At 40.8% G+C, this 13,520-nt stretch overlaps 1 long non-coding RNA gene across 1 annotated transcript; it reads right to left on the reverse strand.

Annotated features, from left to right (window-relative positions):
- Nucleotides 1–2,076: 2,076 nt before the first annotated feature.
- LOC128834883 (uncharacterized) lies at nt 2,077–10,699 on the reverse strand. The gene is made up of 3 exons (XR_008444514.1): nt 9,719–10,699; nt 8,012–8,084; nt 2,077–2,645 (listed from the first exon to the last, which is right to left on the reverse strand). It is a non-coding gene; the product is annotated as an uncharacterized LOC128834883 (long non-coding RNA).
- Between the last annotated feature and the right edge of the window lie 2,821 nt (nt 10,700–13,520).

A 13,520-nucleotide genomic window follows, 5' to 3' on the forward strand; every position in this document is an offset into this window, starting at 1 on the left:
TGTGGTTTTGCATGTCTGTGAGGCAGTTAACATTGTTGTTTACCCACAATGGTTGCCATAAGAAAAGTTCTAGCAATAATAGCTGAGTTTCCAAGGATGGACTTTCCAAACCGTGCAGGGGCCAGTAATGGCACCTGTACCCCAGTACTTTGCCCACCACACGGGTCAAGTGAGTATGTGAATGGAAAATGTTACTATTTGATCGTCCTGCAAGATTTAGTGGACTACAGAGGCTGATTCCTGAATACAAATGTGGAAAACTTGAGAAAGGGCATGACACCAGGATGTTGAGAAGATCAGGATTGTACTTGAAGGGGGAAGAAGGGATTTTATTTTTCAGAAATAATATGGTTCTGTATGGCATGTCTGTGCTAACTGTTATACACACTCCAAACTTGGCTCCTAAAAGAATACCCCAACAGCAATAACCCTGAGAAAAGGAATTCAGCTACAAGTAAAGTACCTGCAGAATGGTCATGGAGTGGACATTTGATAGGCTGAAAGTTCATTAGGGAAGCCAGTGCACCCAGCTGGATGTCAATGTGGCAAATCCTGTCTGTATAATTGTTGCCTGCTGCTGGGTAAAGGGAATTGGTTCCATCCCAAGTGGACTCAGGATAACTCTAGTTTACAAACTCTGTACAGGCAGCTGGATCCCAACTATAGGTAAACTGGGCCTGGTTCCCAATGGGCAAGGGAAATCAGAGATGCCATACGGGCACACATCTTGGCACAACAGGGACACAAGATGTAAAGCTGCTGGAAAAATATGAGGGTACATGTTTATGGGGCTATATAGCTTTGCGAGGGTTTTTTTCGCCTGTAGCCGAAGGTCATTAGCCATTCGTTCATGTGACATGGCATACATTATAGCCAATGATAGCAGAGCACCTCCACTGGGTTAGCGTGTTGGGGTTGGATTTGTGCCATGTAGCATGGCAGCCGAGTTATATGGTCATTGTGCCATGTTTTTGACTTTACTATACACACTTTGTTAGCTCTCTTATTGGGAGCTTTTTTAACAAGTTTATGACGGTTTGCTGCTTCGGTTGGAGAGTATTGCATCCATTGTGTTTTCTGACCTATTCTTGTCAGCAGTGGTAAATACAATTAATGGCTGTTAGAGAGCACTGCTCCCTGGCATGGTTGAAACTGCTTAAAGTTTGTTTGTTTTTGCGTGGGAGGAGTATACAGGCAGATGCTGTTATTGCCATATTCCCTCTTTCTTTATTATTGGGTTTAGATTTTCAACATGTGTAATAAAGCCCGTAAGATATTGATTGACCCCTTTTTGTTTGTTTTAAACATCTGCTGCATAGAAAATTAGCAGTGCTTTTTAAAGCACATAATGCCATACATTGCACCATACAACTTAACGGATTTCTGAATCTTGCGGGGAAGGGGAGACTCAAAAATATTTGCACTACAGTGGCACCATATTTTTTACGCATTATGTGAGGTGGGAAGCTTGTGGCCATGGGTGGAGGGTGGACTTCCCTCCTTCAGGGAGGCTAGCCTCCAACCCCACCTCTTCTGCAAGAGGCCCTGCCTCCTATGGCCAGAGCCATGAGCCTCCCACCCAACAGCCGAAGAAGCCCTGGGCTGGCCAGAAGCCCGAACCCCCACCCCCCACCGCCGGAGTAGTCCTGGGCCTCCCCCATCCGCACTGGTTGCCCAAACCGACCCCAGCTGTGTGGGCATGCTGGCCGGCCGGCCAACCCGAGCATGCAGCCCCAGCCGCCCGAGCCACCCCAGCCCCAGTCTGGCCCGAGCAACCCCGTCTGGAGAATGAGAAATATGGCATGCCTCTCCTCCTGAGACCCCCAGCTGCTCAGCGGAAGAACACTGAGCTTTTTATATGTGCCATGCAGGTTCTCAGGCAGCTGAGGAGGCAGTATCTGATACTCAGCTTGCCGGGTTCATCAATCATCTCCCTGGGCTCCAGAGAGCAACACACAGTTAAAGCAAATTTATTAAAAGTTATTATTATTTTATTATTATTAAAAGCAGAAGGTTTAATGAGAGGATTCTTACCTCAGAACTATAACATATGTTTACCAAAGTCACTGTTAACAACTGAGAACATTGCTCACAGCTTAGCATATTTGCACCCATCTCCTTCCTCTCCTCATCAGAAGGGGTGAACGACAGGGGACACTGACTCTTGGTGAGAACCAGGGACTTCTCCAGCAAGGGAGTTAGGGGTTATCCATGGTGGTGTTCTGGGTCTCCCGCCAGCTCATCATTCTCCTTCTGCTCTGTTAGGGGTGGGTCACTGCAACAGGATCCGCCAGTTTGGTAGCACCCTGAACAGAAGTCAGAGGAGGTGGGCGGGCTCTGGGGCCTTAGCAGGAGGTGGATAGGATACCACACTCTTTCAGCCACCAATTCGATGAACCTCTCCATTAAGGGATGCTTCTGTTCCCTATGGCGCATCTCCATGTCCATGAACCAGTTCATAAGTGTCTCCTTCTGCTGAAGAGCCCGCTCTTTCCTTGCCTGATGGAATTCAAATTACTCTGAGTTTCTCCTGTACATCCCTATGAGCAGCTTTTTCAGAGTCCTTCTCCATCTACTTCTGTGGTGTTTGGGGTGCTGCGCCTGCCCTCTTGGCAGCATAGTTTTACTGTCAGGAGCTGTAGATCCTGCCAATTCAAAGGGAAGGAAAGCATTATATTTGGGCCTTTGGGACAAACCTGGAAATACTCCCACGTAACATAACTTTGCTGTAGAAGGCCACAATATTGATACATTTCAGCATTCCAAGAATTTAACTGTCTCACTATCTTTTCATCTAAGACAACTTTTACAGCCCATGAGGAAGGAACAGCAGTTAATAATGGTAAGAAAACTGCTTTTAACAATTTAAAATGTTCACACTGTCTCAACAAGAGGTGGGGTAATTCCTTCCCCGGCTATTTTTCTAGTTTACAATTTCTTCTCTCAAGGCTGGCCAACATGTGGAGAACATAGCAGTTTTCAAAGTTCCAGCATGGAAAAGAGAAGTGGCTTTCCATACTGTGGAGGAGACCCAGCAATCTACGCTAGAGAGATGTTTCTGCTAATGGTCACCTCTTTACATTTTGCTGAATAGAGGGGTTCAGTCAGCTGAAAAAAGGTGGACCAAGCAGATTTGCATTGCTGGTGACCCTGAAGAACCACCTGGAGATTTTGCTGCAACAGAAATTTGCTGGAATATGCTTATAGGATTGGGAGGCACTTTGACTGACAATTGACAACATTCTCAGCTAGCATATGGAGATTTCATGCAAACGGATATCTGAACCAGTACAACAACTACCTTGGTTGTAAAATGTTTACATTCTTATTTTTACACATATTCAAAGGGCTAGCCATGGCATTGCAATGTGTCTTGAGCCAGGACAGTGCATTGTTGTGCTGCCCATTGAGCAGACCAGAAGACAGATAATGGGCAAATCATATAATCAGCTGGGAGAATGTACCTAGCGGGATCCCACACGGGTGTATCCTTCAGAATGCAATATTTTCATAGTGGAAAATGAACAGTGGAATGGAGAGTATGCTTCTCGAATTTGTGGATGACACCATGTTGGAGAAGGGGGTTACAAGCTCTCTGAAGGACAGGATTAGAATTCAAAATGACCTTGATAAATTGGAGAATGGGTTTGAAATCAACAAGACAAAATTCAATAAAGACAAGATCAAAGAACATTTAGGAAGAAGAAATCAAATCCACAAATACAAAATGGGAAATAAATGGCTAGGAAGTAGTACTGCAGAAAAGGATCCTGGTGCAGTGGAGGGAGTGTACAGTGGATATAAACCAATAGTGTGATGCAGCTGCAAAAAGACTAATATTATCCTGGGGTATATAAAAAAGAGCCTCATATGTAAGACACGGGAGGTAACTTGTCCCACACTACTCAACACTGGAGTGGCTCCCGTGCTGGTGGCCGTACAAACTCTGGCAGACTTCATAGCTACCCCCTGCTGAATCCAGAGCATTGTGTGCAGTTTTGGGGGTCACACTTTAGGAAAGATGTGAACAAATGGGAGTCCAGAGGAGAGCTACAAAAGCAATGATAGGTTTATAAAAGCCTGAGCTAGGAGGGAAAAAAAACTAGGCATGTTTCATTTTGAGAAAAGAAGACTGAAAGGGGACTTAATAGTTTTCAAAGATGTTCAGGGCTGTTCTAAAGAAAACAATGATCAATTGTTCTCCATGTCCACTGAAGGCAAGACACAAAGTAATTGGCTTAATCAGCAGAAAGGGAAATTTAAGTTAGATATTGGGGAAAATTTCTAACTCTGAGGAGAGTTAAGCATTGGAATAAGTTACCAAGAGACGTTGTTCTTAAAAATTTCCAAACACCTGTCAGGGATGGTCTAGGTTTCCTTGGTCCTGCCTCAGCGCACGCGGATGGACTAGATGACCTCTTGAGGACCCTTCCAGCCCTACAACTCTATGATTCTATGATCGATTGTCATGGGGTAGCTGGGCTCTGTGGATAGACTAAGCCCAGCTCCACTGGACCGGAGCAGATGAGCCCAAATCCAGCCAAATAACAGGGCAAGGCTACTCCTGAACCTATAAAAGCTACTAGAGAACAAGCTTGAGGAAGGACTGAGAAAGGCTGTGCCTTGGGGAGAAAAGGCCCACGCTGGAGTGGAGTTAGCTGCTGAGCTGGGTCCCTGCAGTAAGGAGCCAGGGACCCAGAGAAGCAGTCCTGGGGCTGTTGCTCCAAGAAAGGAGCAAAACTAACTGAGACTAGGAAGCTGCCAGGAGATAAAGTGCTAGAGACCCCAGGGAAGGGGGGCCCAGGATTGAGTTAAAAGACTTTCTGTTTGTTTGCTAACCTCTGTTAAAGAAATAGACCTCTGTGCAAAAGACTGGGCGTGGCAGTGCATGCTTTGGAGCTGGGGAAAAACAAGACTGTTTGACATCAACTATACCTTTCAAAAGAGTATTCCAGTCTGATCCTTGAGCCATTACTCAGGCAAAGCTCTCATTGAGGTTCCTACCTGAGTAAGGACGGATGACGCAATACTTTTCTTTGTAGAAAGGTTAAAGTTCTACAATTAATATTGCCAAAATGGACAGCATCCTTTATAGACTCTTCTCACTAACATTTACAAATGCTGTTAAACTGTTTCTCTCTGTGCTCAAATGAAAAGCAAATGATCTCTATTAAGTGCACTTATTGGTTTTGACTGTTAAACAATTAGAGTACACTAGCATAACTACCCTAAACATCATGTGCTGTGATGATTTATTATTTAATACCCACATTTATTGGAAGTCACAAGTTCTATTTTTCAACTATACAATCTTTTTTCTCCTTATAAAATAATGTATACTGTCTGGAATAAAAAAAAACCCTGTCAAAATGTTTTATTCAGTGTTGTTGTAGCTGTATTGGTCCCAGGATATTAGAGAGACAGGTTGGGTGAGGTAATATATTTTATTGAACCAACTTCTGTTGGTGAGAGCTCCGTGTAAGTTCAAGAAAGCTTGTCTCTCTCACCAACAGAAGTTGGTCCAATAAAAGATATTACCTCATCCACCTTGTCTCTTTAAAATGTTTTATATGCAGGTAGCTTAATGTTTCCTTTCCTTCCATTATTACCAGGAGTAATGATGCTTTACAAGGCCTATTATATCTAATATATTTAAGGACAAGTATCCTCAAGTCAATTCTAGGGGCATCTTCTATATTGCATAGTCTTTTCAGTTTCCCTGAAAAATGTTTGAATCCATACAACTTAAAGAGGGTGGAGGGTTTTGTGAAACACTGGTCCATTTTCTACGGGGAGAGGGGGCTATATAGTCTGGATGGTCTCCACCTCAGTAGAAGGAGAATCAATCTTCTCGTGGACAGGCTGGCTAGTATAGTCAGCAGGGTGTTAAACTAACAACAAAAGGAGAGGGTAAATAAAGGGAAGCGGTGGGCACTCAGCACAAAATCGAGATGTTGAGAACAAAATTAATCAAGGAACTAAAGGACATAAAGAGAACAAATTATTTAATTGCCTATACACCAATGCTAGGAGCCTGGATAACAAAGAAGAGGAATTGGAATTGCATATTTATGAGCATAAATTTGATCTAATAGGTAAACACTGAAACCTGAAATCTGGTGGGATGATTCCCATGATTGAAATGGTTATAACCTATTTAGGAAGGGGGAAAAGAGTAGCACTCTATGTTAAAAATGGCAGTATCTGTTTCCGAGTCAGAAAGAAATGATATTGAGTGCTTATGGATCAATATCCTAACAGATGAAGCACAAGATGGGGTATTAGTTGGTGTCTTCTCGGGCACCAAATCACATTGGTGAACAGAATGACGGACTCCTTATACACCTATCTGTATATGTAGGGGGGAAAGTTGTGTAGTCATGGGGATGTTGGAGTGACATATGCTGGAGGTCTCATGCTGCCAGTATTAAAACGTCCTTGAAATTTCTAAACATTATAGATGAAAATTCCCTAATTAAAAATGTCCCGTCCAACACGAGAGAATTCTATATTAGACCTCATTTTGACAAACAGAGAGGAACTGATCACAGAACTGAAAGTTAGTGGTAGCTTAGGCACAACTGATCATGATTTGATCACATTTATAATATGCAAACAGAATAAACTGCGGACCGTGATATATATACTTGATGCTTTAAAAAGACCAGTTTCCTAAAGCTGAAAACAATTTTGATCCAAGTAATCTGGGAGGAAGAATTTAATCAGAAAAACGTGAATGATAGTTGGGAATTGTGTAAAAACAAATTACAAGATGCCCAAAAAACCACAATTCCACAATCGAGGAAGAAGGCCATATTCGTTAAAAAGCAACCTGGTTTACAGGGGAAGTGAAGGCAGATATAAAAATTTAAAAAATATATATAACAAATGGAAGAAAGGGGAAATTGATAGTAATGAATATAAATCAGAAGCTAGGAATTGTAGAAAATGATAAGGGAAGTAAAGGGACACAAGTAGAAATCTAAGGACAATAAGAAGGAATTTAAATATATTATAAACAAAAATAATCCTAACAATAGTATTGGTCCACTACTAGATAGAAGTGGTAGAATTATCAATAATAACGCAAAAAAGTTCAATAAAGATTTCTATTCTGAAAAACAAAAAATATGTGGTAGTCATATCACAGGATAGCACTCTTTCCACTCCTCTAGTACCTCAGGAGGATGTTAAAGAACAGCTACTAATGTCAAAAACATTTTCAAATCAGCAGATCTGGATAACTTGCACCTAAGAGTTTTAAAAGAGCTGGATGAGGTGCTCGCTGGACTGTTAATGTTGATTTTCAATAAGTCTTGGAACAGTAGGGAAATTCCCAAAGACTGGAAGAAAGATAATGTTGCACCAATATTTAAAAAGGGTAAACTGGATGACCAGAGTAATTAGGCCTGTGAGTCTGACATCAATACCAAGCAAGATAATGGAACGGCCTTGAATAATAAAAAATTAAAGAAGAGTTATATAATTAATGGCAAACCACATGGGTTTATGGAAAACAGATTCTATCTAACTACCTTGATATTTTTTTTATGAGATTGCAAGTTTGGTTGATAAAGGTAATAGTGTGGCAATATATTTAGACTTCTGTAAAGCATTTGACTTGATACTACATGACATTTTGATTAAAAAACTAGAAAGATTACAAAATTAACATAGCACACATTAAATGGATTAAAAGCTGGCTAACTGATAGATCTCAAAATGTAATTGTAAATGGGGAATCATCATCAAACAGGTGTGTTTCTAGTGGGGTTTCACAGAGTTCTTGTTTCTACACTATTTAATGACCTGAAAGAAAACAAAATCATCACTGATAAAGTTTACAGATGACACAACAATTGAGAGAGTGGCAAATAATCAAAAGGACAGGTCACTGATATGACTAAATGTAAATGTATACATCTAGGAACAAAGAATGTAGACCATACTTACATGCTGGGGGAACTCTATTCTGGGAAGCAGTAACTCTGAAAAAGATTTGGATAATCACCTGAGCATGAGCTTCCAGTATGATGCTGTAGCCAAAAGACCTAATGCAATCCTTGAATGCATAACAGGGGAATCTAAAGTAGGAGGAGAGAAATTATTTTTATTATTTATTTATTTATTCATTCATTACTCAAAAACCAGTAGGAGAGCACTTCAATCTCCCTGGACACTCAATAACAGACTTTAAAGTGGCAATTCTTCAACAAAAAAAATTCAGAAACAGATTTCAACGAGAATCTGCAGAACTGGAATTAATTTGCAAACTGGATACCATCAAATTAGGCCTGAATAAAGACTGGGAGTGGATGGGTCACTACCAAAAGTAATTTTCCCTCTGCTGATATTCACACTTTCTTGTCAACTGTTGAGAATAGGCCACTTCCACCTTAATTGAATTGGCCTCATTAGCACTGACCCCCCACTTGGTAAGGAAACTCCCATCTTTTCATGTGCTCTAATATATATACTGCTTACTGTATTTTTCACTCCATGCATCTGATGAAGTGGATTTTAGCCCACGAAAGCTTATTCCCAAATAAATTTGCTAGTCTCTAAGCTGACACAAGGATGCCTCATTTTTTTTTTTTTTATTTTGCCTCTGTATTTGGCACTGGTGTGACCACTGCTGGATGGATGTTGATAAATTGGAGAGAATTCAGAGAAGAGACACAGAATAATTAAAGGATTAGAAAACATGCCTTACAGAAATTGAGCTCCTTGGGTCTATCTATTTAATTTAACAGCAAGAAGTTAACGGGGTAGCTTGATCACAGTCTATAAACACCTACATGGGGGACAAATATTTAATAATGATTTCTTCAGTCTAGCAGTGAAAGGAATAAAATGGTCTAATGGCTGGAAGTTGAAGCTAAACAAATTCAGACTGGAAATAAGGTAAATTTTTAACAGTGAGAGTAATTAACCATTGGAACAATTTATAAAGGGCCACGGTAAATTCTCTCGATGACCATGTTTAAATCAAGTTTGGATGTTTTTCTATAAGACATGGTCTAGGAATTACTTTGGGCAAGTTCTATGGCCTGTTTTATACAAGGACATCAGACTAGATGATCACAAAGATTCCTTTTTGCCTTGGAATCTATGAATCGACGAGGAGCACTTTTTTTTCTTCATTTACACAGTTTATTTTCTGATACAATTCATTCGTTCACCCAAAGCACTCATTTAGGCTATGTCCTATGAGCTCTGAAGCATCACAGCTTCAGCTGTGCCGCCCTCATGCGTCCATGTGGACACTCACTTCAGCGACAGGAAGGGTTCTCCCATCAATGTTGTTAATACACCTCCTCTTCTGTCAACCTACTGCTGTGTAGGTCAGCTTAACATTGTTGCTCAGGGTTGTAGATTTTCACACCCCTAAGCCATGTAGCTTGGTCAGCCTAACTGTTAGTGTAGACCTGGCCTTAGTCGAGCAAGCCATAAATTCCTGACCCCTTGCTGTTTGTTTATGTCATGGAATTTATCTAGAAATTAACCATATGTTAATGTTGAGGAAATCATGAAAAATGTGAATGCTGACAGTGATATTGGATCATTCTATAACTGCAAGCCAACCACCTATATTACACATTTATGAGCAGCTATTAAATATAAATAAACACACATGTGCACATTCCCACTATAGAATGTAGTTAAGAAAAAAGTGTACAACCCCCCCCTCAACTTTATATAGATCCATTTGACTTACCCCTTCACTTGAATTCTTCCTCAAGACCAAATTCTGTTCCCGTTTCAGTCAATGGTAAAAATTCCATCAACTTAAAAGGATATTGAAATTTGTCCTTTATTGTGGACTAGACTGTTCAATCCTTCCTCGTGTTGGTGAGCGTTTACTCACACAGCAGTCCTGTCAAAGTCTGAGAGACCTAATTGTCCTTTGGAGGCACAATGCACAGGTTCAAGTAAGACATGTTGGAAATCCATAAAGCGAATGTCTCCTCATTTTAGAAGCAGTGTTTTTTACATAAAAAGCTTTCTAAAAGCCACTGTGTCTACTAGTTATTTCTTCCTCTACTTGTTTGATGTGAAATGCACACATCTGTCCATTTATTGTCTGTTCCCAGGGATATTTTCAGACATTTACTCTGCCCTTTTTGATCTCCCAGCTCCTGGAGCCACATGACCATTAGTAATGGGAGAACTGTTTCTGTGGGTAATTTAACTTCTTGTATTCACTGGTGAGATAAAAATAGAACATGTGGCTGCTACATAAGGAAGCAGACATTTTAGTAAGTTAGTGTTATGTTAAAGGATATGGAATACTTGATATACTGTACTATACGCAGAGCTGAGGCAAAGCTGAAAAACTCTGATCTGGGTCTGAACTTTACCAAAAATCAGGGGAGTTCAAATCTAGGGTTTGTTTGGGACCTCTCTCTATTTTTTGGCACAATTAATATTTGGTAAAAAAGAAACCAGTAGCCCACTAGAAGCTTAAGGACTAAGTGACATTATTTCACAGACCAGGAACAAAGCAATCAATTACTAGCAAACAGCAGTAAAAACAGCTGGCAGAGACTGCTGCATAAGAGCAGTGCTGAATAAGGCTAGGGTAAACGAAATGTGCCCTTGATAGAAATCGTATGTCAGGCCTGAATAGATGAAGCTGCGATGTTTCCCATGATTCATGTTAATGAAAAACATTCTTGTGTCCTCCAGAAGAAAAAGTTGTTCTTTTGCAGCAAAGTATTTTTTGTTTTAATTTTGTTGTTTCTACAGATGTTTTCTGGAAAAAAAATCATTGTTATTTATCTTCTCTTCATCAGATGTGTATTCACAGCTATTTATTTTTGCTAGGGTTATTCTCCATGGTGCAGAAAGGCTCTTCAATTTGCTAGCCCTCAATTCACTGTTTAACAAAACTTGCAAGAAAACAATGCATATTTTCAAACTCAGATGCCTAAAGTTATATAACAATGTATAACAGAAGCACTTAGCACCTCTTAAAATTATGGGAGTTTTATTCAACTATCTATTATGTCAATTTTAGTTAAGTGCCTAAATATAGCTTTAGATGCATAACTTTCTGGCACCCATTTTTCAAAATATTGGCCTCAGTTTATAGTAAGACAAAACTGTCTATTTGACAAACTACCTTGGTTCACAATAAGTTCAGACAGCCACAATTGTACTCGGTTGGTTTAATCAACAAATAAATAATAGAGGCTACAAACAACAGGCAACATTTACAGGGTCTGGAGGCAGCCAGTTGACGCTCAGCAGATTTATTAATTTACAGAGCACGCGTGTGCTTGGTGCTGTACCAAGAGAGGAAGAACATGATCCTTCCCCAAGGAATTTGCAATATCAGGTTCCAAACCCGCAAAACACTTATGGCATGTGTATAAATTTACTCAAGTGATTAATCCAATGTAACCAATAGGATTACTCACACAAATGAAATTATACACATGTTTAATTGTTTGCACCTTAATCAGATACAAGCTATACATTTCAGACAAAATGCTCCAGAAGTAGGATTTCAGGGCTTCTGTATATAGGAAAACTGACAATAGCTATTCAAAAAACGTATGAAATAAAAATGTCCACACGGGAAGTTATTCCAGAATAGCTATTGCATTTTAAATTCACACTCTACCTTATTCCAGAATAACTTCTGTCCTGTGCAGGCAAGTCCTTAGCAAGCTCATGGTAGAATGGATTTCTCACAAATGCTGATACCGGAACATTTAGAATAAATGATTAATCCAGTAAAACCATTAGATTCTGCACTATCTTGGCAAACGGAGGCAACATGCTTTCAATGAAATAAGAGGTTAGTATCTTGGCTTGTTCTCAAAACACAAGAATCACTACAGTCATCGATAGAAGGATATCTGGATGGTACAGTGGATTAAATGGTAAGAGAATTGAGAGTGTTTCAACTCTGAATCACCATTTCTAATCTGGGCCAAGTCACAAGTGACTGAAAGCCACTGTGATCCAATAGGTGTTTGGTGATTCATGTGAAATGAGCAGGAGCTCTTGGGCCAGCTTGCAGCAGACAGGAATCCACCTCAGACAAGAAGGGCTGAGTGGTACAATGTGAGAGAAGGTGATCACCCATGTTACACCTGTATTAAATAAGATCTGTTATGGGGGTACCAGTTGCAAATTCATAGTTAAAGCTTTTTCTTCTGCATTGAAAACTTTGATTTAAAAATACAGTGTGTCTTCCCCAAAAGTACAGCACTAATTCGTTGAGTACAGAATGAATTTTATCTCAAACTAATTAGCCCACTAATTAAATTAATTAAATTCAAAGTTATTCTTAACACTAATCAGTTCTTAATCATACTCATATGGCTATTGCACTCACCTTTGCACTGCTCTATTGGCACCAGCCCTGGGGAATCTTGGGTGCAGGAAGGTTGGGAGGAGCAAGATGCAAATACACTCAACACAACCCAGTACATTATACACCTTAAGACATTGAGCATGTTTGCAAAAGAGACCCTCGTCTGGGCTCAACAGAGGGGAGAACAAGGGTTCAGTCAAAAGGCAGGCTTATGTACTTTCCATCCAAGAGCCAGGGTTCTGTTGCTATTACCATCCTCAGAGTCCAAACTGATGGCACACTAGCAGAGCCCATTCAAGTTGCTTAGTCAAAAGGGCATGGCAGATTATGAGATCCACCTACCAGACAGGAGGAAGAAGACTAAGGTCTACCATGTAAATTTTCCCAAGCCATGAAAGACCTGGGAAGCTCTCCTTATAGACCCTTGGCCGGTGAGCCCTGAACTAGGGCCCGAGGTAACTGCTTGCCAAAAACCTGGACTCATACTGCTGAACAAGGTCCTTTCACCAGATCAGAAGATCCAATTAGTGCAAATGATCCGAGCCTTTGCTCAGTGTTCAGGGAGAACAAACACAATACATCATCTGGAAACAGAACTAGGGAAACTGGTTAGGGAGAATCCCTCACCATTACCTAAAAGGATGTGGGACACAGTAAGAGAAGAGGTACAGGCAGTGCTGAGAATGGGAGTTATTGAGCAGTCTAACAATGATTGGAGGAGCCCTATAGTCCTAGTCCTCAAAGAGGAATAGTCCAATTTTGTATAGACTTTTGCAAGGTCAATACCATTGTGAAGTTTGATACCTACCCAATGCCAATGGTGGATGAGCTGTTAGAGTGGTTGGGCCCATCACAATACCTCAGTACCATTGACCTAAGTTAGGTCCAGGGCTTTAGAGCTGTGCTCCGGCTCTGCTCCAGCTCCAGGCAAAAACCTGCAGCTCCACTGCTCCGGAGCTGCTCTGCGCTCCAGCTCCAGGCTCCGCTTCAAAGCCCTGGACCTAACCAAGGGCTATTAGCAGATTGCCCTGTCTCCATCCTCCCAGAAGGAGACCACATTCTCAACCCTCTTGGGTTTTAAAACGATACCGTTCAGGCTGCAAGGGGCAGCAGCAATTTTCCAGCACATTATCAGCCAAATCCTTGAAACTGCTCCCAGCAATTCACCACAGTTTACCTTAATGACATTGTC

This window comes from Malaclemys terrapin, chromosome 3 (genome assembly GCF_027887155.1).
Source record: "Malaclemys terrapin pileata isolate rMalTer1 chromosome 3, rMalTer1.hap1, whole genome shotgun sequence".
NCBI classification, from domain to species: Eukaryota; Metazoa; Chordata; order Testudines; family Emydidae; genus Malaclemys; species Malaclemys terrapin.